Source organism: Podarcis filfolensis (assembly GCF_964270895.1).
Source record: "Podarcis filfolensis genome assembly, chromosome: 9".
Taxonomy (NCBI): domain Eukaryota; kingdom Metazoa; phylum Chordata; class Lepidosauria; order Squamata; family Lacertidae; genus Podarcis; species Podarcis filfolensis.
Genome location: NC_139610.1, coordinates 21,266,752 through 21,289,978, shown reverse-complemented (window position 1 = coordinate 21,289,978; position 23,227 = coordinate 21,266,752). Strand labels below are relative to the sequence as shown.

Genomic DNA, 23,227 nt, shown 5'->3' with positions numbered 1-23,227 from the left:
AAATTGCCCATCATCAGTAGCTGAGTCTTATTTGGATTAAGCTACAGCTTCTTAACCCTCCTCCAGTCCATTACAAACTCTACCCAATCTCCAAATGACCCCCCCCCCGGTAATTTTATGTAGACGTTAAACAACATGGGGGAAAGAATATCATCTTATTTTGTTGTATCTCTCAACTGTACAGGGTTTGTGTGATTTGTGCAAATCCTCCTCCCTTTATTCTTTTTGGCATGGAATACAAATCCAGTCCAAAATCTACATGTTTATCAAAATTACATAAGATGAGAATACCTAAGTGCCTAAATGAATACCTCAAAAGTCAAGGTTCGAGGACAGAAATCTGGCTGAGTCTGGAATAACCTTGTGAAGTGAAAGGATAAGAAAGAGGGATTTATATCTAGATGTTAGGATAGAGATGATAAGGAAAACAGGAAAACAGGAAGACACAATGAGATAAAGGAGGTGCTGTGGGATTGGTGGAAGTCAATGTTTTGCTGTTGTTTTTATAGTGTTTATATTATTAACTTGTAAGATATGGATTTGTTTTGGTTGTTTAGTTGTTGCTTTTTTAGTTTTTCGAATGTTGGTTTTTGTGTGTTGTGTATTGTTATTTTTCGATATTTTTCGTGTTGTTGTGTGGAAAATACTAATAAAATTTATTTAATTAAAAAAAAAAAAGATGAGAACACCTCCATAGTTTCTGGATCTTTTCTGAAATCTCATTCATGTTACTCAGAACACACCCGCACCCATGAGTGGATTGTTCATAGCCTAGACTTTATTACAAGTTCCCTCTCCAGGCTAAGATATCACCATGGAGTAGATTGCTTTAGCAAGGGGGTTTAAATTTTAAAATGGAAAGTCCTCCAGACAACACAGAGCAAAGATTAAAGTCATTTCCAGACAAAAGAACCATCTGCTCTAAAACTATATTAGTGCTAGTCCCAATACATCCCCAGTGGCATTATATTGCCATTCAATTATTCACTTTTTTTTTTTGCTACTTCTGTGACATATTAATTTGACAGTCTTATTATATTTGTTTCAGTATTATGACAAGTAAATGTTATTTGGGACAACAATTGATCTTTTATGCAATGTATTCTGTGACTAGGAGCAATGAACTTTTAATAATATCAGCTGTTGCTGGTAAGTCAATATTATAGGTGGGGAAAGGAGAGTTGAGCCTTGCTATGGGGTAAAAAGCGTTTTTAAAAATCTGGAGGATGTACAATTTGGTACTGGGGAGCTGGTGTATACCCACTCCAAAAAAAGTAAACAAAAGGCAGGAAATGGCAAAGCATTCTTGAGAGGCATATTTTTGGCTGGCTGCTCATTTTTCCAGAACTCAGTCCATAATATGTGGAAACTTGTTACTGTCCATATTTTTAGTAGTGTTATGTGTTTCTCATAAGAAATTAATCCAAACAACAGTACAGTTTGCCTTAATGATGAATCGGGGGGCTTTCTATGAGCTTCTGCGCCACCCATATAAAGAATTATGGGAACTGTAGTTTGTTAACAGTGTTGAGATTTGTTAGGAGATCCCTATTTCCCCCACACAGCTAAAATTTGCAGAGTATTTTAACTGTCAATTCCATTTCAAAGGGAATTCTGAGAATTATGGTTCTGAAAAGAACAGGGGGTCTCCTGACAACTCTCAATACACTTAACTATAATTTCCAGGGTTTTGGGGGGAAGCCATGACTATTCAAAGTGATACAGTTATGTTTTAATTGTATAGTGCAGATGGGACCATAGATAATGCATCTGGTACTGAGAAGAATTTGGTACAAATGAAAACATGTGAGTCATGTTCTTGCTCGTATTTTGGTTTATTTGGTGTATTCTGGTTGCAAAGTCTTCTGTTGTAAAGATTATATAGAATAAAATAAAACAAATTAAACCAAAGAATCTAAATGAAATGAGTAAATTTTAAAATTTTGCATATAAGACTGCATTATATCTGAAATACACTTCAGATCTTTTGAAATGCAAATTACAATTTAAAATAAATGTTACTGAAACATTTCTGAAAGAAAGTTACTGAAAGTTACTGAAAGGGGGGGGAAAGAATGCATCTGGTACTCAGTTTATATGGTATCTCTCAATCCATGAGCCTTGAGCTCCATGATGGAAGACATGTTTATATTAATGATTTATTGTTGTTAGTTCTGTACTGTAATTATGTTTTTAAGCAAGTTTCAATATAAACAGCAATGTCGGTAATTTGATTGGAGGGGCAGGACTAGATATTTTGAATTATGTAAACAAAACAGAAATACAAGAACAGGACAGAGGATCATGATGAGTCTCCAAAAGCACATGTGACCATTTGCTAATCCTAGGTCTCCAGGCTTAGTTCAGAATGATATAGTGAGTTAGTATCATGTTTATAATGCTTGACCTCAAAAGGCAAGTGTCTTTCTTGTGCCCCCCCCCCCCCCAAGTTGGGGGGAAAACTCATTTGGTAGAGGATTATGCATTTCAGAGGTTTTAAGGAGTTTAAAAAAGGATAAAACTCTGTTACATCAAGAATTTGTGTTATATGTTGACTTAAAACCTGGGTTGAGGTCCCAGAAGATCTTGGTTCCCATCTTGCCTGTTGGATCAACTCAGTGGGGTCCCTTACTCAAGCTACTTTCTTTCAGCCCCAGCCCCCATCTGCAAAAGGAGGGCTTATGATCAGCTATCTGACAGGGTTGGTGTAAGGACAGCAAGACAATCTATGAAGAGCTTTGCACACTTCAGAGTGCCAAGAGTATCTGGATGTCAGCAGGTTCTCCATCCCTGGTCTCACACCTGTGTACTTCTGTGTTCACAAATACAGTGGTACCTCAGGTTAAGAACTTAATTCGTTCCGGAGGTCCGTACTTAACCTGAAAATGTTCTTAACCTGAAGCACTACTTTAGCTAATGGGGCCTCCTGCTGCTGCCGCGCCGCCGGAGCCCGATTTCTGTTCACATCCTGAAGCAAAGTTCTTAACCCAAGGTACTATTTCTGGGTTAGCGGAGACTGTAACCTGAAGCATATGTAACCTGAAGCGTATGTAACCCGAGGTACCACTGTACTAAGCCAGTATGGTGTAGCAGCAGTCAGACATGAACCAGAGTCCTTGGTTTCAAATAAAATTCATCTATAAGCCTCACTAGATAGCCTAACAGGACTTGTTAAGAGGATAAAATGAGACAATCATGTGTCTCCAGAGCGCCCTGTAAGGAGTATGGTTTTTTACTTCCCCTTCAAACTTACGTTAAAGAAAACTGCTTGCCTCTGTGAGACCCTTGTTCAGCCAAGGAAGAGCCTCAGCAAATTGCTGTTACACCTCAGCCGAAATGCCCTTCTATTTTGACATGTGTTGTTACAAGGCAACAACTCTGCTGCTGTTGCACAGAGGGGCTCAAACAGCGCTAGTTAAGACTGATTTAAATAATTAAGAGAAGAAGTTTGTCTTTTGGAGTTTAAGGAAAATATTGGGGGGGGGGGGAATAATTTCCATAGTGACAGACGATCCATTAAAGTATCATGATGTGCAAATCTGAGACTGTGTGCCTCTAGGTCCACACTCCAGATGTATCTAGGGAGGCACAGTGGTGAAACTGGCCAATTTCTTCAGTGGGAATTCAAATAGGTGCCTACTAGAAAAAGGGGGTGCAGCTGATGTACCAGCTTTCCTTACCCCACTGTCAAGATAACCAATCATAAGCCAGTGGTGAGGTTCCATGCCCTACCAACAAGCCAATACTAGCTTAGTATTGCCACTGCCTGACAGCAGATGTCCAGGGCTTAGACAGGTCTTCCCAAGCCCCACCTACAGATGCCAGGGATCCCAGAGATCTGGGATCTTTTATACACAAAGCATACCATCTACTGCTGAGTTACATGTTTTGATAAACATGTACAGTGGTACCTCGGGTTAAGTACTTAATTCGTTCCGGAGGTCTGTACTTAGCCTGAAACTGTTCTTAACCTGAAGCACCACTTTAGCTAATGGGGCCTCCTGCTGCCACCACGCCGCCGGAGCACGATTTCTGTTCTTATCCTGAACAAAGTTCTTAACCTGAAGCACTATTTCTGGGTTAGCGGAGTCTGTAACCTGAAGCGTATGTAACCTGAAGCATATGTAACCCAAGGTACCACTGTAGATGTTGGCATACAACACTGAGCACTAGAATAGCTCCAAATAAGGCACACCTTGTTGGACAAGAGAGACATCCAAGGATAAAAAGCCAGGCAATATAATCTCGAAAACATAGACAATCTGAACCAGTTGATCAGGAATTCCAGCAGAATACAAGGGAAGCGGAGACATCATACTTAGCTCACCCTGCCACACTTCCGAAGACATGAAACCGCAAAGCGTTAACCTGTAATGGGCTGAGATGATATATATCAAAAAACCCATTATGCTACTGCTGAAGTCGTACTTTGTTAAAGCCATCACCTGTTCCTGTAGTTCTCAGTGATTTAATTCAACTTTCTGGATAATCAACTTATCCAAAAATTGCACCACTTACGCTTTAACTACTGATTTAAGGTATTCACTTTGCGTTTGAAAACAGAAGCTTTCCAAATTAGAAGAGCCATCATTTCACATGACAGTAAGGCCTCCTTGCTGTCAGCAGGGAAATTATCCTTTTACCAGAACCCAGATGCTAAGCACGGTATCACATGCTTGCCATATAGCGCTTGATTGTAATGTTATGTCAAAGGGCAGGAAGGGGAAAGGAAAACAGTCCTATTATGTCTCAGTGCCACTCAGCTCTCTCTGCTTCCCCTAATCAGTGTTGCGGTAGAGAGAGCGAGAGGAAGAGAAATGGACAGAATCATAAGAGCGTGGCAGAATTGACAGCTTGAGGCGCTAAATGCAGGGAGAGAAAAGAGAGCGTAAGCATCATGGGTAACTGGCAAAAAAGTAGGAGTCACAATTCTATAAATCAGCAGAAGACCATCACTGCAGCACACACCATTTTGCTGGAGGTATAAAAATGGTATTTCAAAAATAAATTTCTAAATGGCTTGACCTGGAAATGTTGCTTGTTTTCTGTCTAAGAGCCAAGCTATGCAGTCAGCAGCCTCATGTGACCTACCCATTTCCAGACTGTATCCATTCAGACAGCTGGTGGCCATGAAAGTGTGAGTGTCTAAATGCTCCCTTACATTAAAAAAGCTCTCTGTAAATCCACAAATAGCACATTAGAGAGAAGGTTCTAGACTAACCTCTCTGTCTGTAGAATGCTAGTTATCTGTGTGCAGGGATATCTGATATTGGGGAACATCATCATCATCATCATCATCATCATCATTAATTTATTTATACCCCACCCATCTGGCTGGGTTTCCGCAGCCACTCTGAAACAGAATTCCAAAACCAGATGAAGGGTTTTAACATATGTAGCAGAAAACATACTTTGAACATATGTACAAAAGATTAAAAATACATTAAGATACTTAACGCCATACCTGCAATATGAAGAGATATTATCCATATGTATCATGTAAGGCTACTACCAACTGAGTAAGATTTGCTTTGTGATTAATGTATACTGAAGGTAGCTGCAACTGCTTTGGAAGGAAATGACTGGCTGGCGCATCATACAAGCCCTTGTTTATTTTGCTTCTACTTCCAGTTATTATTTCTGTGGTGAGAGTGAGTGTTACAGGAGAAATATCTTTGTGCTTACTTGCTTTACTTAACATTCTCTCTGACATTTTGAATGAGTAATTTATGTAACAAAGCAAGCATTTTAAAAAACAACCTTTCTTTGGAAAATGAATGCAGCGTTCTGAGAATGTTTTGATTCAAATGCTGTTCTTCTATGGATGCAGGCATCCTTATCAGTCCAGAGATCACAGTGGAAGTGATTAAAAAATATCTCCAGGAAGGGTGTTTTCAGTTAGCTTGGAAGTGCAAAATGTTGAATGACTGATAAAATTAACAACAACCTACAGGCTGACTGGCTCCATAAACAAAAAGTACTCTCCAGAAGTATATAGTTCTGATTCACACACACAGAGAGAGCTGAGAATATATGAAATTAAATGCTAAGTTCTTACCTCAATTTTTAGTCATTTAATTTTCTTTTAAGCAAGGAGTGGCTTTGTTTTCAAAAAGACTGGATATGTCAAGGAGTCATTACATCAAGAAATCTCACAGCAAATTAAAATAAATGTGTGTTGTTTTTTAAAGAAGAAGGAGAAACAGAATTCCAAAACCAGATGAAGGGTTTTAACATATGTAGCAGAAAACATACTCTGAACATATGTACGGTATTACAGGTTTGATTCAAGAAGCAAGGCTGTGACAGAGCTTTGCTCAAGATGCCCAGGCATTTAGCTCCCAAGCTTCTGCCGGACATGGTTCATAGATGGATCTATGATGTGACTCAGAGCTGGATTCCTGTATTACTTTGATACAGAAGAAAGGAAGGAAGGAAGGAAGTTCTTGAGGGCTGAGTTTTCTTGCAATTTAAAAAAAGACAGGACGTGCTCCTTTCCTTACAGATAGGTAGCCGTGTTGGTCTGCCATAGTCAAAACAAAAAATTTTTTCCCCTTCCAGTAGCACCTTAAAGACCAACTAAGTTAGTTCTTGGTATGAGCTTTCGTGTGCATGCACGGTATCTGAAGAAGTGTGCATGCACACGAAAGCTCATACCAAGAACTAACTTAGTTGGTCTTTAAGGTGCTACTGGAAGGAAAAAATTTTTTTTGTTTCTCCTTTCCTTACACAGCTTTAGTGTTCATGGCTGGAAAACCCAACAATTTAAATGTATCTGCACCATTCACAATTGATGGCAGCCAGTTTGTATCTGACCATTTTAACTTGGGTAAAAGGTAAAGCGAAAGGGACCCCTGACCATTAGGTCCAGTCATGGCTGACTCTGGGGTTGCGGCGCTCATCTTGCTTTATTGGCCAAGGGAGCCGGCATACAGCTTCCAGGTCATGTGGCCAGCATGACCAAGCTGCTTCTGGCGAACCAGAGCAGCGCATGGAAACGCCGCTTACCTTCCCACCGGAGTGGTACCTATTTATCTACTTGCACTTAGACGTGCTTTCGAACTGCTAGGTGGGCACGAGCAGGGACCGAGCAATGGGAGCTCACCCCGTCGCGGCGATTCGAACCGCCGACCTTCTGAACCGCAAGTCCTAGGCTCTGTGGTTTAACCCACAGCGCCACCCGCATCCATTTAACTTGGGAGGAAGTGCTTAAACCTTTCCCCACCCCTACCTTTTCCTCAGCGTTATGAGCCCAGCCAGCGCACCAATACATTTTTCAATCAAATGCTGGAATAATGTTGCAAAGAAAAGACAGCAAGCAAGCAGGAAAAGGATTAAGCACCTCTTAGCCTGCCTATCCCTTCTTCCTGGCAAACATCCCTCTACACCGCTCCTTTGCATACTGGCTCCAAACAATGGGTTAAGAATCTCCTCTATTTGTGGATGCATGTGAAGTTCTAGCAGCAGAAACTTCCTGCACCCAAATTTAGAAAGTAGAGAGCGAATGGGGTATTATAAAAACAGCTCCATATAAGGAAATAATAGTACAATCCATTAAATACTTCTTCTAAACAAGATCCATTACAATATACGAGACTTGCAAGAGAGAGTTTCCATATACTCAGCAGTTTCCACATATTCTTGAGAGGTTTATACCACAAGTAGAAATCGACAAAATATGAGAGAAGGAAGGATTTCCTCAACAGTAGAAGAAAGCTGATCCCATTCAGGATGTCTCTGAAATGACTGGTAGGATGGCCATGTGTCTGACTTTACAGTCTTCTACTTTACTTGGCCCAAGTCTGGTTTAAAGTTTAAGAACCATATGAAGGGTGATCAGGGGCCTTGATGTTGCCCATCAACAGAGACCACCTGGGCAGCAGACTGGTCAGGAATGCAGGTCCCTGCATGAAGTCTTTCCCATTACGGTGTGCTGTACTGTATTTTTATTTAATGCATCACATATATCTGTAAATTTGTATTTACACAAAGCATATGCAAAACTTGGTCCTCTTTTTTTTTTAAGATGCATTATCTCTTTATTTGGTGACTTGTAAGTCGGTACAGTAGCGCTTCGACTTGAACAAAGCATTCCAAAAGGACTGCTTCAGCAACTAAATTTATTCTTGCTTTGACTCCCTGGGTCTTCCAGGCAACTGAAGCAAAACTGAGAAAATTTAGCTCAGACCAGCCTTCTCAACGGGTTCTTTGGGCATTTATAGATGAGCTGTTTATGGAGCATTCATCCTGTTTTGTTTGCAGGAGATCAGATTTAGTTGGATATTTAATGAGCATTCATTCTGATTTGTTTGTGGGGAGGTTAGATGATGCTGCGTCAATGCAAGTGTTATCCTACACTTTCCAATGCATTTTCCTGTCACTTTCCTTGTTGCAAAAAGCCTGGCGTTTTGGAGAAATAGCTTTGTTCTGCAAGAGATCCAATCAACTATAAACATGCCTGTATGTGATTGAATCCCACCCCGAAACAGCGACTCTCTTGAAGCGCTCTTAGCCAAATCCCAAATCCCTGCAGTAGCAGGCTGAAGCATATTTCCTAGTGGCAGGAGTGGAAAATGTGTTAGCATTGCCCATTGTGGTCTGGGGAACAGGCAAGTGGTTGTAAGAAAATTGGTGAAGGTCAGAAAAAAATAGAAAGTCTCAACTGTGGGTCCTCTGTTGGGTCCTATGTGGATGGCTTCAGCATCCACATAGATGGACACTGACATCTTCAACATTTATTTTGCATTTATTTATATTTGCCTTGACGACTCAGAACAAAAGGTATTTCCAAATAGCTTAATGGACGGCAACTTCTCATCAACTTCTAAAGATTAACAAATTAAATGCCAGGTAATTTTCAATATCTACTATCCACTGAGTTATATGGACACACTCAGCCAGAAATAAGAATTCAAACCTGAAACATCGGGTAATCCCCAACATACTCAAAGTAGACCCATTGAAATAAATGGACTTAAGGATTCTTAGGATGACTAACACTGGTTATTGCCCATCATTTTCCTTTGATGGTCTAAGCTTTACAAAATTTCCCTTTTAGTATACAGTGGTACCTCAGGTTACAGACGCTTCAGGTTACACTCCGCTAACCCAGAAATATTACCTTGGGTTAAGAACTTTGCTTCAGGATGAGAAAAGAAATCGTGCGGCAGGGGCAGGAGGCCCCATTAGCTAAAGTGGTACCTCAGGTTAAGAACAGTTTCAGGTTAAGAACGGACCTCCAGAACTAATTAAGTTCTTAACCCAAGATGCCACTGTATTCTAGTATTTATTTCTTTTTTACTTTCAGCCAAGGTAAGTTCTGTGCACTTTTATTTCACATAAATTTACAGTGAGCTTCTAAGGAGTGGTTTTGTGCCTAACACTTTGAAAAACAGGGACCAGGAGAGAAACACAACCCAAGTGTGGAATGGAATATTATTGTAACACGCCCAAGAAAATTTCACCTTAGGAAATGAAAGACACATTTCCTGTGTGCAGTTAATGAGAAAATGCAATCATTGTGGGGTCAATCTTATTGAAATGACACTGTATTACAAGCTCATTACTCTCCAGCCCTGAGGAGACTGCAGGTGTTAGCAACTAGTGCAGCTCCGCCTGCTGTTTGTAAGAACTAGGCCACCGTCTCTAAAGCACAAGACCAAAGTCTATCCTCTTGTTCATAAAGAAGAAAGAGCTGGAAAGTGGAGCAGGTTGTGTAGGTGGTCACCCCCATGACCAGTTGCTTATGAGGCTGCTGTAAGGCATTTCTAGAAAGTTCTTTCTATCAGGACACCTGTCCAGTTAAGAGTCTGATAGAGCATCAGATTTATTCATCTTTAAGGCTGCTGGGATTTAGAACTCAGGAAAGCAAAAGATTTACAGTGGTACCTCGGGTTACATATGCTTCAGGTTACATACGCTTCCGGTTACACACTCCGCTAACCCAGAAATAGTGCTTCAAGTTAAGAACTTTGCTTCAGGATAAGAAATTGGGCTCTGGCGGCACGGCGGCAGCAGGAGGCCCCATTAGCTAAAGTGGTGCTTCAGGTTAAGTACAGTTTCAGGTTAAGAACGGACCTCTGGAATGAATTAAGTACTTAACCCGAGGTACCACTGTAATTATATATGCCAACCTTGTAAATAAGCCCACAAAAGTTACTAGCCTGCCCGCCACACCACACCCCAAAACAGCTAGTTGTTTGTTTTCTATGCTGGCTATAGAGGAGATGAAACCTGATCACTCTTCAGGACAAGGGCTGGTCAAGAATCACTCCATAGACCAGGTCTGACTTCTAGGCCAAGAGATCTACCACATTTTAATCTTAGTGTGGTAAATTTTTTGCCCTCAGTTCCACTGATTAAATAAAAAAAAATCAAAACTTGTAAGAATGAGATATAGTGGTACCTTGGGTTAAAAACTTAATTCGTTCCAGAGGTCCGTTCTTAACCTGAAACTGTTCTTAACCTGAAGCACCACTTTAGCTAATGGGGCCTCCTGCTGCTGCCACGCCGCTGGAGCACGATTTCTGTTCTCATCCTGAAGCAAAGTTCTTAACCCGAGGTAATATTTCTGGGTTAGCGGAGTCTGTAACCTGAAGCGTATGTAACCCAAGGTACCACTGTATTCCCATCTCTTTGGCCTGTAACTGGTCTAGCCAATAGCTACATGGAGAGTTTACATTTTTGGCTTGCCTGGACTGTAGCACCAAAATACACCTTCAGTCTCCAGGGAGCTGCCTTGGAAACAGAACAAGCCCAAATACCTTGACTAACAACAACAAAAACTTGGCTAACCACACCTTAAGTTTGTAGGGAGAGGAAGCTCATGGAAAGAAAAATTCTATGCCTTCTAAGACTGAGCAAGACCTTACGCTTTGAACACTTAGTAAAATCAATGGGCTGCATTGTTGATTCAACAATATGCCCTCTGTAGAAGGCAGTGCTATATTGTTCCAGTAACGGCTGATGGAAAGAATCATGCCTCAGAGAGCCAGAAAGGAACAGATTGACATCTCTGGAAGCCAAGAAACAAAGACAAATAAGGATGAATGGCCAGGATACTGGGCAGCCAAACAGCTTCTGCACAGGACAAGTAAAGTGAACCAGCAATAACAGAAGCCCCAGAAAGATTAATTTTGCTGTGATGGGGTGGCTTTTTTTATCTGGGATAATGATCCCTTATCTTAATTTTATCTTATCTATTTACAGGAAGGAATGGCATACAAGAAGCTCAATCAACTCAAGAAAGGACCACTTCTGGCCCACTGAAGGCTCAACTTCACCTTGAAACGGATGATGAGAAAAATCCCGAGTTCCACTATTTCAGCCATTCAACATCTGCAGCATGGTTTTGTCTGCACTTCACCTGACCTGAAAAAGATCTGCATCAGCTTGAGCCCAATAAGGTGAACAGTGCACTCAATGCATGCGCTCTAACCTCAGTGAATTTCAACATGAATCGGTCTAGACCAGAAGTTGTTCCACAACTTGCTGGACTGCAACTCCCATAATCCCTGACTGTTGACCATGCTGACTGAAGTTGACTGGAGTTGGAGACCAACACATCTGGAGGGCATTCCTTGATTCCTCCATCCCTGATGATAGTCATCCTCCATAGGAAGTACCTGATCAAGGCCTGGGTCTCCCAGTTTTAGAAGGGATCAGGAGTTCTTTTCACTAATTCCACAGAGACAGAAGATTAACATTACCTTACAAATTGGAAATATTCCGATACCTCAACCATCTGACTGATGTGATTGGAAAGAGCCTACTTATTCACAGAGGCTGACTTCCAATTGCTCGTGACAACAGTATCTTTTATTTCTTTGACATTTAGAAACATTCTTGTATATTCCCGCTTATGAGAATTTGCTGTTACCTGCCCTGCAAGAGGAGCACCTACTATAGGAACTTATAATACATACACATGATTGATTGGAGGATTGGCTTCTTGCCTAAGCAAAATAATCAGATTCCAAATAGAAAGATGAATGGCATCGTCTACAGGCAGAAGCCATCCACCCACATGGTCAATCCAAGCCAGAGTCAAGTCAGCTATCCATGAAAGTGGCAATTGCAGTCTGTCATCCTCACTGCATGCAGGAAAGAACAGTAGTGCCACTGACCAAGTCAAAGTACAGTGCACAACCAATCTGCATTCTTTTCTTGTTTTCCTTCCCCATCATCAATTCCTGCCCCCCCCCCCCGCCACAAACTTAAGGAATAGGTTACCTGAAGGCAGAAACGCAGACAGAGCAAATGAGGTTTATAGAAGTGCCAAAGTTTAATGAATCTGCCAGTTTGGAAGCAGCACAACAATGTTATGTAGAAGGGAAAGCCAGGGGAAAGCCTCTCTAAGACATCTTTCTGGCTGTGAAAACACAGCACATTCTTGGCCAACTGAAGCAGATTCCTCTATCCTTTATTTTCATTTTCTTTTTTAAAAGCTGCGTGTTGGATCCTCCATCTATTTGTTTCTCCATTGCAAAGATCAAACACGCAGCAGGCTCATGGTAAGCTCATCTCGAAGCTGAAGGAAGCCCCTTAAAGCAACCAAATGCATACATAAACAAAGTTAACAGCCAGAGAGGATCTATATGGTTGCCCCTACCCAAACAAGGCAGCAGAGAGTCTGCAGCAGCTAAGATGATTTGGCTAATAATGATTCCGGCCCCATATACTTAATTAACAGGTTTCTACCAGGAACTGCATGAAGAATTGTAAGTTTGCAACTAAGGTACTGGCTATGGACATGTTCTCCTAAGATGACTGTACACAGCTGTAAAGAAAGTTGGTTTAACACCAGTCATACCTTGTTGTATACAAGATGCCATCACTTACCATAACGTAGTGACTTCAATACCCAATAAGCACCTGTATTAGGATCACAGTGACTCCAATCATGTTGCCAGAAATACCGTATTTTTCGCTCTATAGGACGCAATTTTTCCCCTCCAAAAATGAAGGGGAAATGTGTGTGCGTCCTATGGAGCGAATGCAGGCTCCCTGGCTTCAGCGATAGCAAGGCAAAGCCTCCGAAGCCTGCGCTCCGGAGGCTTCGCATTGCTTCCGCTGAAGCCAGGAGAGTCTGCTCTTTGAGGCTGGCGGTGGGGAAAGCAGCGCTTCCCCCTTCGCCCGCCCCAGAGGATGGGGGGCAGCAGGAAGGCGCGCAACGCCTTCCCGACAACTCTCCAACCCGGCTTCGAGGCTGGCGGTGGGGAAAGCAGCGCTTCCCCCTTCGCCAGCCCCAGAGGATGGGGGGCAGCAGGAAGGCGCGCGACGCCTTCCCGCAACTCTCCAACCCGGCTTCGAGGCTGGCGGTGGGGAAAGCAGCGCTTCCCCCATCGCCAGCCCCAGAGGATGGGGGGCAGCAGGAAGGCGCACGACGCCTTCCCGCTACTCTCCAACCCTCCTGTGGGCTTTTCCGGGAGATGTGGGAATTCCCCCACCTCCCGCAAAAGCAGGCAAAAGCCGTGCGCTCTTTAAAGGCTGCGCAGCTCTTGCAGGCTTTTCTACGAGGTGGGGGAATTCCCCCACCTCGCAGAAAAGCCTGCAAGAGCCGCGCAGCCTTTAAAGAGCACGCAGCTCTTGGGGGCTTTTCCCCAAGGAGGGAGAAGGGACTGACTGGCCGAGTCCGTCCCTTCTCCCTCCTGCGGGCTTTTGCGGGAGGTGGGGGAATTCCCCCACCTCCCCCAAAAGCAGGCAAAAGCTGTGCGCTCTTTAAATGGGCTGCGCGGCTTTGCTGGCTTTTCTAGGAGGTGGAATTCCCCCACCTCGCAGAAAAGCCCGCAGGAGCCGCGCAGCCTTTAAAGAGCTAGCGGCTCTTGGGGGCTTTTCCCCAAGGAGGGAGAAGGGACTGACTGGCCGTTTCAGTCCCTTCTCCCTCCTGGTCGAAAAGCCCGCAGGAGTCACGCGGGGCTCCTGTGGGCTTTTGCGGGAGGTGGGGGAATTCCGCCACCTCCCGCAAAAGCAGGGAGAAGGTCTTGGAGTAGCGCACAGGCTGCGTGCAGCCTGTCCACTGCTCCCAGAGCTGGGGGGGGGAGGGGAAATCATATTTTTTCCTTGATTTCCCCCCCTGAAAACTAGGTGCGTCCTATGGTCCGGTGTGTCCAATCGTGCGAAAAATACGGTAGCTCCAAATGAGCCTCTGTAGTATTTATAGTACAGGTACATCACATTTTACACCAGGTGCCAAAAAAATAAATAAATCAAAAGGGGTGGGAGAGCAGGAAATAAATCCTGAAAGGGCCAACTGAGATCTTTGGAGAGCGTGGTAAGCAAGGCAGGAGGCTTTTTAAAAACCTCTCATCCTTGCATTGGGCAGGAAAGAGACAAGGCCCATTCAGCGCCAGCTTTGGACAGATAGGGATAGTCATGTGGGTCATTCTGACTTGACATGATTTTGCTTATATGCACAACAGTCAGGAACGTAACCCCCATGTAAGGTAAGATGAGATCTACCTGCATTTATATTCTTCCTTCCCTCAAAGTGGCATACACTGTCTTCTGCCCCATTTTATTCTCCATCTATTCTATGAGCTAGGGTTAGATCCAAAGGGACAGTTACTGGCTCAAGGTCCACAGCTGGGCACTAGGTGACGGGTGCAGAAAGGCACATTTGATCTCCAGATTTTGACCCCTAAGATGAATAAACATAAGAAGGGAAAGAAAAGATTGTATTCAATGGTATCACCCAAGTAAGGGCAAGGCTTCCATTAGCAGAATATGGAAGGAAGAAGTTTTCAACAATTTCTCCTTTCCCTGCAGCCCACCCAACCTGCTAAATCTGTTCTGGAGAATCCCACAACTCTTTGGAGCAAATTTAAATCTAAATTTAAATCTCTAAATTCACTCCAGAGAGTTGTGGGCTTTTGCAGGGTGGAGGGGCTGTAGGGGGAGGGGAAGAGATGAAAACAACTCCCCCCCCCCTTCTGCTAATGGAAGGAAGCCTTGTCATCAATTGAATGATACCATTGAATACAACCCTCCTTTAACCCCTTACAAACTATTGAAAATTAACACCAATATTTCTACAACCAAATAACTATGTACTTCTAACTGTAGCTGACACAGAACTGAAAAGAGATTTGCAGAAGGCTATGGCTGCAACTGTAAGAAGTAAGGTACACATACCTATTTTGCAAAACTACTCTTTGTTTTCACCATCTCATCCTAAGCTTCATGTATTGATTTTCCCCAGTTAGTGCAGAACTCTGGGAATTTTGATTTCCTTTCAATTTATCTTGTAACTCCAGCAGCATCACCCATGGGTGGGTAGTTTTAGCAGCTCAGAAAGCTATTAAGCTGAAGCTGTTTTTTTTCACAGAGCAAAACAAGGGAATAAAGAAAAGACAGCATGCAGAGGCAGGGGAAAATAAAGTATGAACATTAATGCTAAATATAGAAGATAAAAACTAATTAAGTCAATTTATGCATGTTTGCATCATTGCCTCCTCTAATTCAGTTTTGGAAGAAGTATGTGAGTAACAACATACAAGGCATAAGTAACTACAATACTTGTTAATTTTCATGTTAGTCTACCCCTTCCCAAGGAGTTTAGAAGACAGTATGTTTCAGAAAAAACATTTTTATAACCCTATTCAACAAAGAAAAAAACTGTATGAAGAACTGATGAAAAGCTGATATGTACCGTATTTTTCGCCCTACAGGACGCACTTTTTCCCCTCCAAAAATGAAGGGGAAATCTGTGTGCGTCCTATTGGGCGAATACAGGCTTTCGCTGAAGCTTGGAGAGTGAGAGGGGTCGGTGCGCACCGACCCCTCTCGCTCTCCAGGCTTCAGGAAGCTATCAGCAAGCCTGGGGAGCCCGCGGGAGTTCCTGCAGGGCTCCCTAGGCTGCGGATAGCAGCCTGCCACCCTGAAGCAGAGCGCCCCGTGCTTCGGGCAGACATCGGCCAGCCCCACAAGCTCGGGGGACAGCGGGGAGGCGCAGCGCCGCCATCCCGCTGCTCCCCGACCTGGTTTTGGGGGGGAAATAAAGGGGGGAAATTCCTTTATTCCCCCCCCCCAAAAAACCTAGGTGCGTCCTATGGGACGGAGCGTCCTATGGGACGAAAAATACGGTAACCTCGGAGCAGAACAAATAGCAATATGTTAATCAGAAGCCAAAAAGTTTGCTTCAACACCTTTCTAAATGGAGGTATAGCAGCGATTTGGGTACTAAGAACACATTACATATTATAAGAAGGAGAACAGAGAAAAAGGTTCACATTACTCAGTATTAACTCATACTGTGGAATTCTCAGATATCACAAAGAATGAAATAAAGAAATGAAAGCTGTGAGAAAATGCAAGTGAGCCACAGATTTAAGATTTAAAAGTCTTGCTAATCCCTGACTTTTCCACATCATATAATTAATTCCCACCCTACACTTTTTACTCCCCTCTTGCACCTTTTGAACTGCATATTCTGCCACCCTTGAAATTATATCAGCTGTAGAATGTTCCTTTAGGTTACAGCAAAGCATAAAAGTATTATTATTACTCACAAAGAATTGCTAGTGATATTGTCAGGACCCGATATACAGGAGAACGTGCCCAGGCTTTGCATGGAGGTTTTTTAACTCGTTACCTGTGTGTGCACAGTTGCTGAAATATGGGACGTGAGTTGCAGTTGGAGATGAGCTTAAGCTGGAAGAAGAACTTGAGGGGAAATCAGCCAGGGCCTGTAATAAGGCCAGAGCAGAAGGTCAGGTTCCTTGTACTTTATACCTTGCCCACCCAAAGGATTAACATGATGCAACAATCAGAGAGGTCATTGCTGCATAGCCCTTCTATATCTGCTCTGGGGCTTGAGCACCCATAATCCAAAGTAGTTTACAAGGCATGGCTCATGTGCAGGAGACACATATTGTGCAGTAGGATGGGGAAGGAGAATTTGTAGAGATTATCATATAGTTTAATAATGAGCTAGGTACTTACTTAAAAAGTAAATAAGACAAATAAATACTAATTTATTTCACTCTTCATAACTTTGTATTAATAGTACATTTCCAAGCACAATACAAAGTGTTGGTGCTGACCTTTAAAGCCCTAAACCAGGGGTAGGCAACCTAAGGCCCGGGGGCCAGATGCGGCCCAATCGCCTTCTCAATCCGGCCCACGGACGGTGTCAGCATGTTTTTACATGAGTGGAATGTGTCCTTTTATTTAAAATGCATCTCTGGGTTATTTGTGGGGAATAGGAATTTGTTCATTTTTTTTTCTTTTTTCAAAATATAGTCCGGCCCACCACATGGTCTGAGGGATGGTGGACCAGCCCACGGCTGAAAAAGGTTGCTGACCCCTGTTCTAAACACCCTCAGCCCTGTATACCTATCTCCACCCCCATCGTTCAGCCCGGACACAGAGGTCCGGCTCCATGGGCCTTCTAGTGGTTCCTTCATTGCAAAAAGTGAGGTTGCAGGAACCAGGCAGAGGGCCTTCTCAGTAGTTGCGCCTGCCCTGTGGAATGCCCTGCCATCAGATGTCAAGGAGATAAACAACTATCTGATTTTTAGAAGACCTCTGAAGGCAACTCCAAAAGGGGAAGTTTAAAATGTTTGATGTTTTACTGTTCTTCGTGTTTAAATTTGTTGGAAGTTGCCCTGGAAAACCTTCCAAAGCAAGGAAATGCTCGTTGATTTGGGGACTGGGGATGAAGGACGTATTAGACAAGAAATATTAGAAACAACAGCCAGCAGCCACAGAAGACCTGAAAGCAAAAGGTTTTCCTGTGTGGACCTGTGCAAGAGGTCTGTGGCGATCACACAGGGTCTCCGGACGTTTAACAGTCTATTGATCCCTGTGCCACCACTGTGCCCGCTTCCCCGCTGCCACCAACCCGTTACTCTCAGGTACACACTGAGTCCAGACAGTTGTTTAAATTGAACCAAATAAACCAGTTTATTTTATAAGCATTAACAAGTTTATGGTTTCCCAGATAATATTCCTGTCAGTGTCTTAACTTTAGTTTCTTTATCGGCCTATACCTTCCTAATACCTTCTGACTGATTATATCAACTGTTTGACTGACTCCTCTTAACAGATTCTCTCCCTCTCCCACATCAAACTAGCCCAACCCACAGACTTATCCTCTCTGTCCCTTCTCTAACTCCAGACTGACTTCTTAACAACTCTAACTCCTGGCCTTGGGTTCCTATTGGTTAGTCATTTTACAATGAGTTAACCCTTTCCTTATGAACCCAGTATGATGTCACACACCTAGGAGGGCAAACGCCACAAGGTCCATTACACAGCAGGTCTCCCAAGTCCAACGAAAAGGACACAAGGGCTCCTAGCTTTACAGTGCAAAACCTCGAATAAGCAGAAGAAGAGGAAGAAAATAATAGGAATGGGAGAGGCTGACTTACACCATGTTAGACCTTTGATCCATCTAATTCAGTATTATCTGCACTGATTGGCAGAGGCTCCCCAAGGTTTCTAGAGAGGAGCCCTTCCCAGCCCACTAGCCTGCCATGAGGCACTGTGGCCCAAAATGCTCTTTGGATAGGAATTCTCCTTTTTCTATCCTTTCCGCAGAAGCGCGCAGCCCACTGACCACACACAAAGCCCACCCACTCACACACTCTATAGGTTGGCCAACCAGGTCATTTGAGGCGCCAACAAGTCAGCAGAATACCTCCTTTTTTATATATTTTACCTCCTAACTCACCATATACTGCTTCTCTGCCAGCTGCTCACTTAACTGTCTCGCATCATCTTTCACAGAATCCACTAAGTACATTACATTATATATCACAAGGTGCATTGTTTTGTACCAAATCGCTGGCTATTACAGTCCCTCCAGTTGACTGCTGTGTCTGGGCTGAACGCTGGAAGTCTACAAGATGAATTTTTTATCACCTTTGACATGCTCGCCATTCTGCAACTGCTGGAGTAATACAATGTCACTCACAAGGTTATATCTGTCACTCAGCTAAATCACTCTTCATCCTACCTTCTGTGAAAACATTCTTCCCATCTATTCTGCTTGCTTTCAAGTGAAGCAAACTAATGGTAGGAACCATTCAAAAGAACTTGATCCTAATTTTATGACATGGAGACATCTCTGCTTGAACGTTCTCCCTAAAATCAACAGCACTAACTTCCAAATTAATGCATTTGGATTGGTGTGCAGCGGTACCTTGGGCTAAGTACTTAATTTGTTCTGGAGGTCCGTACTTAACCTGAAGCACCACTTTAGCTAATGGAGCCTCCTGCTGCTGCTGCGCCACCGGAGTACAATTTCTGTTCTTATCCTGAAGCAAAGTTCTTAACCTGAAGCATTATTACTGGGTTAGTGGAGTCTGTAACCTGAAGCGTATGTAACCTGAAGCGTATGTAACCCGAGGTACCACTGTATAATACTTTCCCATTACAAACCAAAAACGTACGTTCATAAAATGACCTGTTGACAAATAATCAACATGCACGTTCAAGGATTACAGCTGGAGCAGAAAGCAGGATTCATTTGATTCCTTTCTTAGTACTCTTGTTTTGAGTACATGCAATTTACTCCAAAATTATACAAAGAAAGTTGTTAAGATACTATAATACATTTAAAATAAACCAGACATATCAAAACACACTATTATAAATATTTATTGGTTGATGGCAATAATGCTTTGCTCAACCTGCTTTATTAAATAAACGTTGATGTAAATGTAGATAATTGTTGTGCTTTCTCTTCTCTTCCCTTCTTTGGCAATATATGGGTATTTATGTCCATACTGAAACTGAGTAAAAAATACATTTAAAATGTTTACCATTAGTGATGTATTTGAGGAACCAGCTGAAAACTTTGCTATTTCAGAAAGCTCTGGCCGCAATAAATCTATCTATCTATCTATCTCCCATGAGGCGATACCTTGCAATTTAATGTCCTGTACACATTTTAATACTGTTTGTTCTGATTTTATTGTTTTTGTTCCTCTGTGTATCACAGATATTATTTATGATCTGTGGAATAAAAACAAGTTACATCAATAAATTGGCAATTCTCTGGAATTTGTCACCAGAACTTTACCCATGTGTAAGACTGCAGAGTTGTCAAAGGTACCCTTATGCCCTGTGGATATTTTACAATGTTTTGTTCACTTCTGTGTCTTCTGAGCTTTGGGAAAGCAAATTAAAAAGTTTATTCTTTGAAGTTGGGCTGGAGGGCTCTGAAACTCCCCAAGAAACCAGATAGACTGGCAGGAGGGTCATCCTGTGTGGTGGCAGCCTATCGCAATCCTTATTTTTTATGGGGGGGGGAGCCCTTATACAAAAAGGGTTTGTCCATCAAGTAAAAGCTCCTGCCTCCCTGCCCAAGGATCCATTGGGCCCACTGCTGTCTCTCAGCCTTTGTCTGTTGTGAAGACAAAGGGGAAGCCCATGTAGTATGCAGTCCTAAACTCCTTGGAGAAAGGACAATATTAAAAGGCAGTAAATAAATAATGTGTGCATATGCATCCTTTGAAGAATGATCTATAAAGGCTAAGTGGTGCTTCTTATTTTCTATTTACTACTAAATTAAATTTGGAACAGGCAGCAGTAGAGAGGTTTCATTCAAGTTGGCAACTTCCATGTAACATCACACTCTGTTTAACTCCGTTTTAAGTAGACACAGTCCTGTCCAAAGCGAAGTGCCAATTCACACATGCTTGCACATTATTTCATTTTTTTGACATTTCATTCTTGATGCTGAACATTTGACTCAAGCAGTACTGTCTACAATCATATACAAGTTCCATTTGTGACAGCTTGCCTCATCCTCACATGCACACAGTAGCATCGAAAGTGAAGAACAGCCATGTGAGAATCTACCCTAAAGTTGCTTGTCTAAATTCCATCTGGAGATATCATCCCCTCTTAACCTTCTTACTTGTACTTGACACTTCACAATATAAACTTGGACCATGTTTTTAGATTTTTATCTGCAAGTGAGACAACGTTATCTGTTACAGAGTTTAGAACTGTGTGAAATTACTGGAATTAAGGCGAATTATAATACCATAGATGTTGGATCATCATTCTACAAAACAGAGTATTTGAACATCAAAATGCCCTGTATGGGGTACTCTAATATTTGATTGGAATAATAACCACATACAGTGGTACCCTGGTTTGCATACATCTTGGTTTGCATACGTTTTGGATTACAAACACGTCAAACCTGGAAGTGCATGTCCTGGTTTGCAACCTTCTTTTGGATAACAACCCATTTTTTCTGGATCACAAATTTTTTTGGAGGCCCCATTTGTGAAAGCAGGGTTACAACCTGTTTTGGTTTCCAAATGGACCTCCGGAATGGATTAAGGTTGCAAACCAAGGTACCAATGTGTATCAGTCATCAGATCACCACAGCCTACATTTCAGCTGCTTCTGGATGAATAACAAAACCAGATTTGGCATTAGGCAACTACTTCAATACCTCCCTCCTTGAATCTCAAAGCCGCCCCATGTTTTGAAATATGCAGCATATTTCACTTTCTTGTGTCAGTCCATTTCCAAATAATCCTTAGGTATTACTGTTTTTTGGCTTTAAAAACAAAAACAAAGCACAGACAGGAGGCTTTAATTAAAGGCTTCCAAGAAGATAATTTATTTTCTAACAACTCATATGCATTCCCTAATTAAGAATAAAAGCAGCACTTAGAATTTCAAAGTCAGTTTCCCTACTGGAAACTTGCCAGTGTAATGCCAGGACCAGCTGGCTTAATATGTGTTTGAAAATCTTTAATTTGGAAGAAATATCTGACTGACAGGAAATTTAGTCTCTGGTCTTTTTCTCTCTGTTTAAAATCTAGAAGGATATTCCCTGTGGGAATTAATTTTTGCTTCTTTCAAATATGTGTGATGCTTTAACCTGCCAGCAAACTGTGCCTGCAACTCCCCAAGTCAGCTGTCAATCCTATCCATGTTTGGTCCTGATCCACTTCAACAGCTTCTTGCTCAACAAAGATAAGCTCTGCGAACAACAAAAAAGGAGCAATTCTGTGTAGAAACATAAAAAAAAATGCACTTCATCTACTAGGGTTCTGATGCTTGTGATTTTTTAATATTAAAAAACCCTAATGGGAGGGATGTCTTTTATTTTATAAGAAAAGGTAAAAATATATGGTCAAATTAAACAAAAACAAATAATGAACAATTTTTTTAAAAAACGATAGCTTTTGTTTAAATTCCAGTATGCCACAAAAACCTGAAAAAGGCCAAATAACAGATGTCTCTGTTTATGGCCTCTCTATTCTATGGCACAGGACCTTTGCTTCTATCCGTGCTTAACCATGTGCAAAATCTCAAAGTGTTCCACCCCTGTGATTCCACTCCCTTCTCAAAAGAGCATTTTCCTTTCTTTCAGCTCTGAATTAATTGACACACATAAAAGTTATTTAGCTTAAGCAAGATGCACGCTTTATGTTCGAGGACTATTCCACACTTCTCCCTGGGCTGAAGTTGTAATATAATGGTACGGCATTTGTGAATACCCATTAGCTTCTGAGTTCAGTGACTTTCAGGTGGCGTTTATGGTGGTTTGCACCAGTGAACTAATAATTAGTTTTAAAAATGAATCACATCTCCCTGTTACAGCTGTGCTACGTTTTCAGTAAGGAAACTAAGCTGTTCCTTCTTTCACAGTGCTGTGAGGAGGGTTCATGCTTAAGCGCCAATGGAAGCCAAACAAGGGAATGTCTAGCTGGGTACTTAAGGCTTTGTATTGTGAAATAAAGGCAGAAAACAATATTTCTAGGAAACAGAAAATGACTGTTAAAGAAAAAAGCCCTTTGAAAATCACTCGACATGCCAAGAGGGCATGCCCAAATCTCTCCCTGGATTTGGCTTGCCCTTAGTCATCCTTTGCAAACCGAACATTCTTGGCTTTTGTACTTCAAGGGCGCCTGAGGGCCAAAATGATATAAAAACATTGCGTTTTCTGAAACATGAACCTGAGGAAGCAAGGTGCTTAATGGAAAGCATAATAAAGCAGTTTCTCTCATGGTTGAATCCACGCAGAACTGGCTTCCAAATACACCAGTGCTCTGCAAGTACATACAAAGGCCAACAATTCGTTTCCAAAATGATGAGGATGCCATGATTATTCCAAGCTAGTATAGATGTATATGTGGTTGGATTTCATTGTTTCTTCATTGCACCCTGTGATATTTTTTTTCAGCTGGGGGTAGGGGAGAAGGAAAGTATAGAGAGAATAAAATGTGATGTTTATAAAAAAAAAATCTTGAAA

At 42.1% G+C, this 23,227-nt stretch overlaps 1 protein-coding gene across 18 annotated transcripts in view; it reads right to left on the bottom strand.

Moving 5' to 3' along the window:
* The window catches only part of APBB2 (amyloid beta precursor protein binding family B member 2), a 171,579-nt gene that overhangs the window by 130,429 nt on the left and 17,923 nt on the right, over positions 1–23,227 (bottom strand). The window contains exon 1 of one of the 18 annotated variants that reach the window (XM_083630346.1): positions 15,133–15,305. The exons of the other annotated variants lie outside the window; for them this stretch is intronic. The gene's annotated coding sequence lies outside the window, so the exon portion shown is untranslated. Of the gene's footprint in view, positions 1–15,132; positions 15,306–23,227 lie in introns of those variants that run through there. 18 annotated transcript variants of the gene reach the window in all.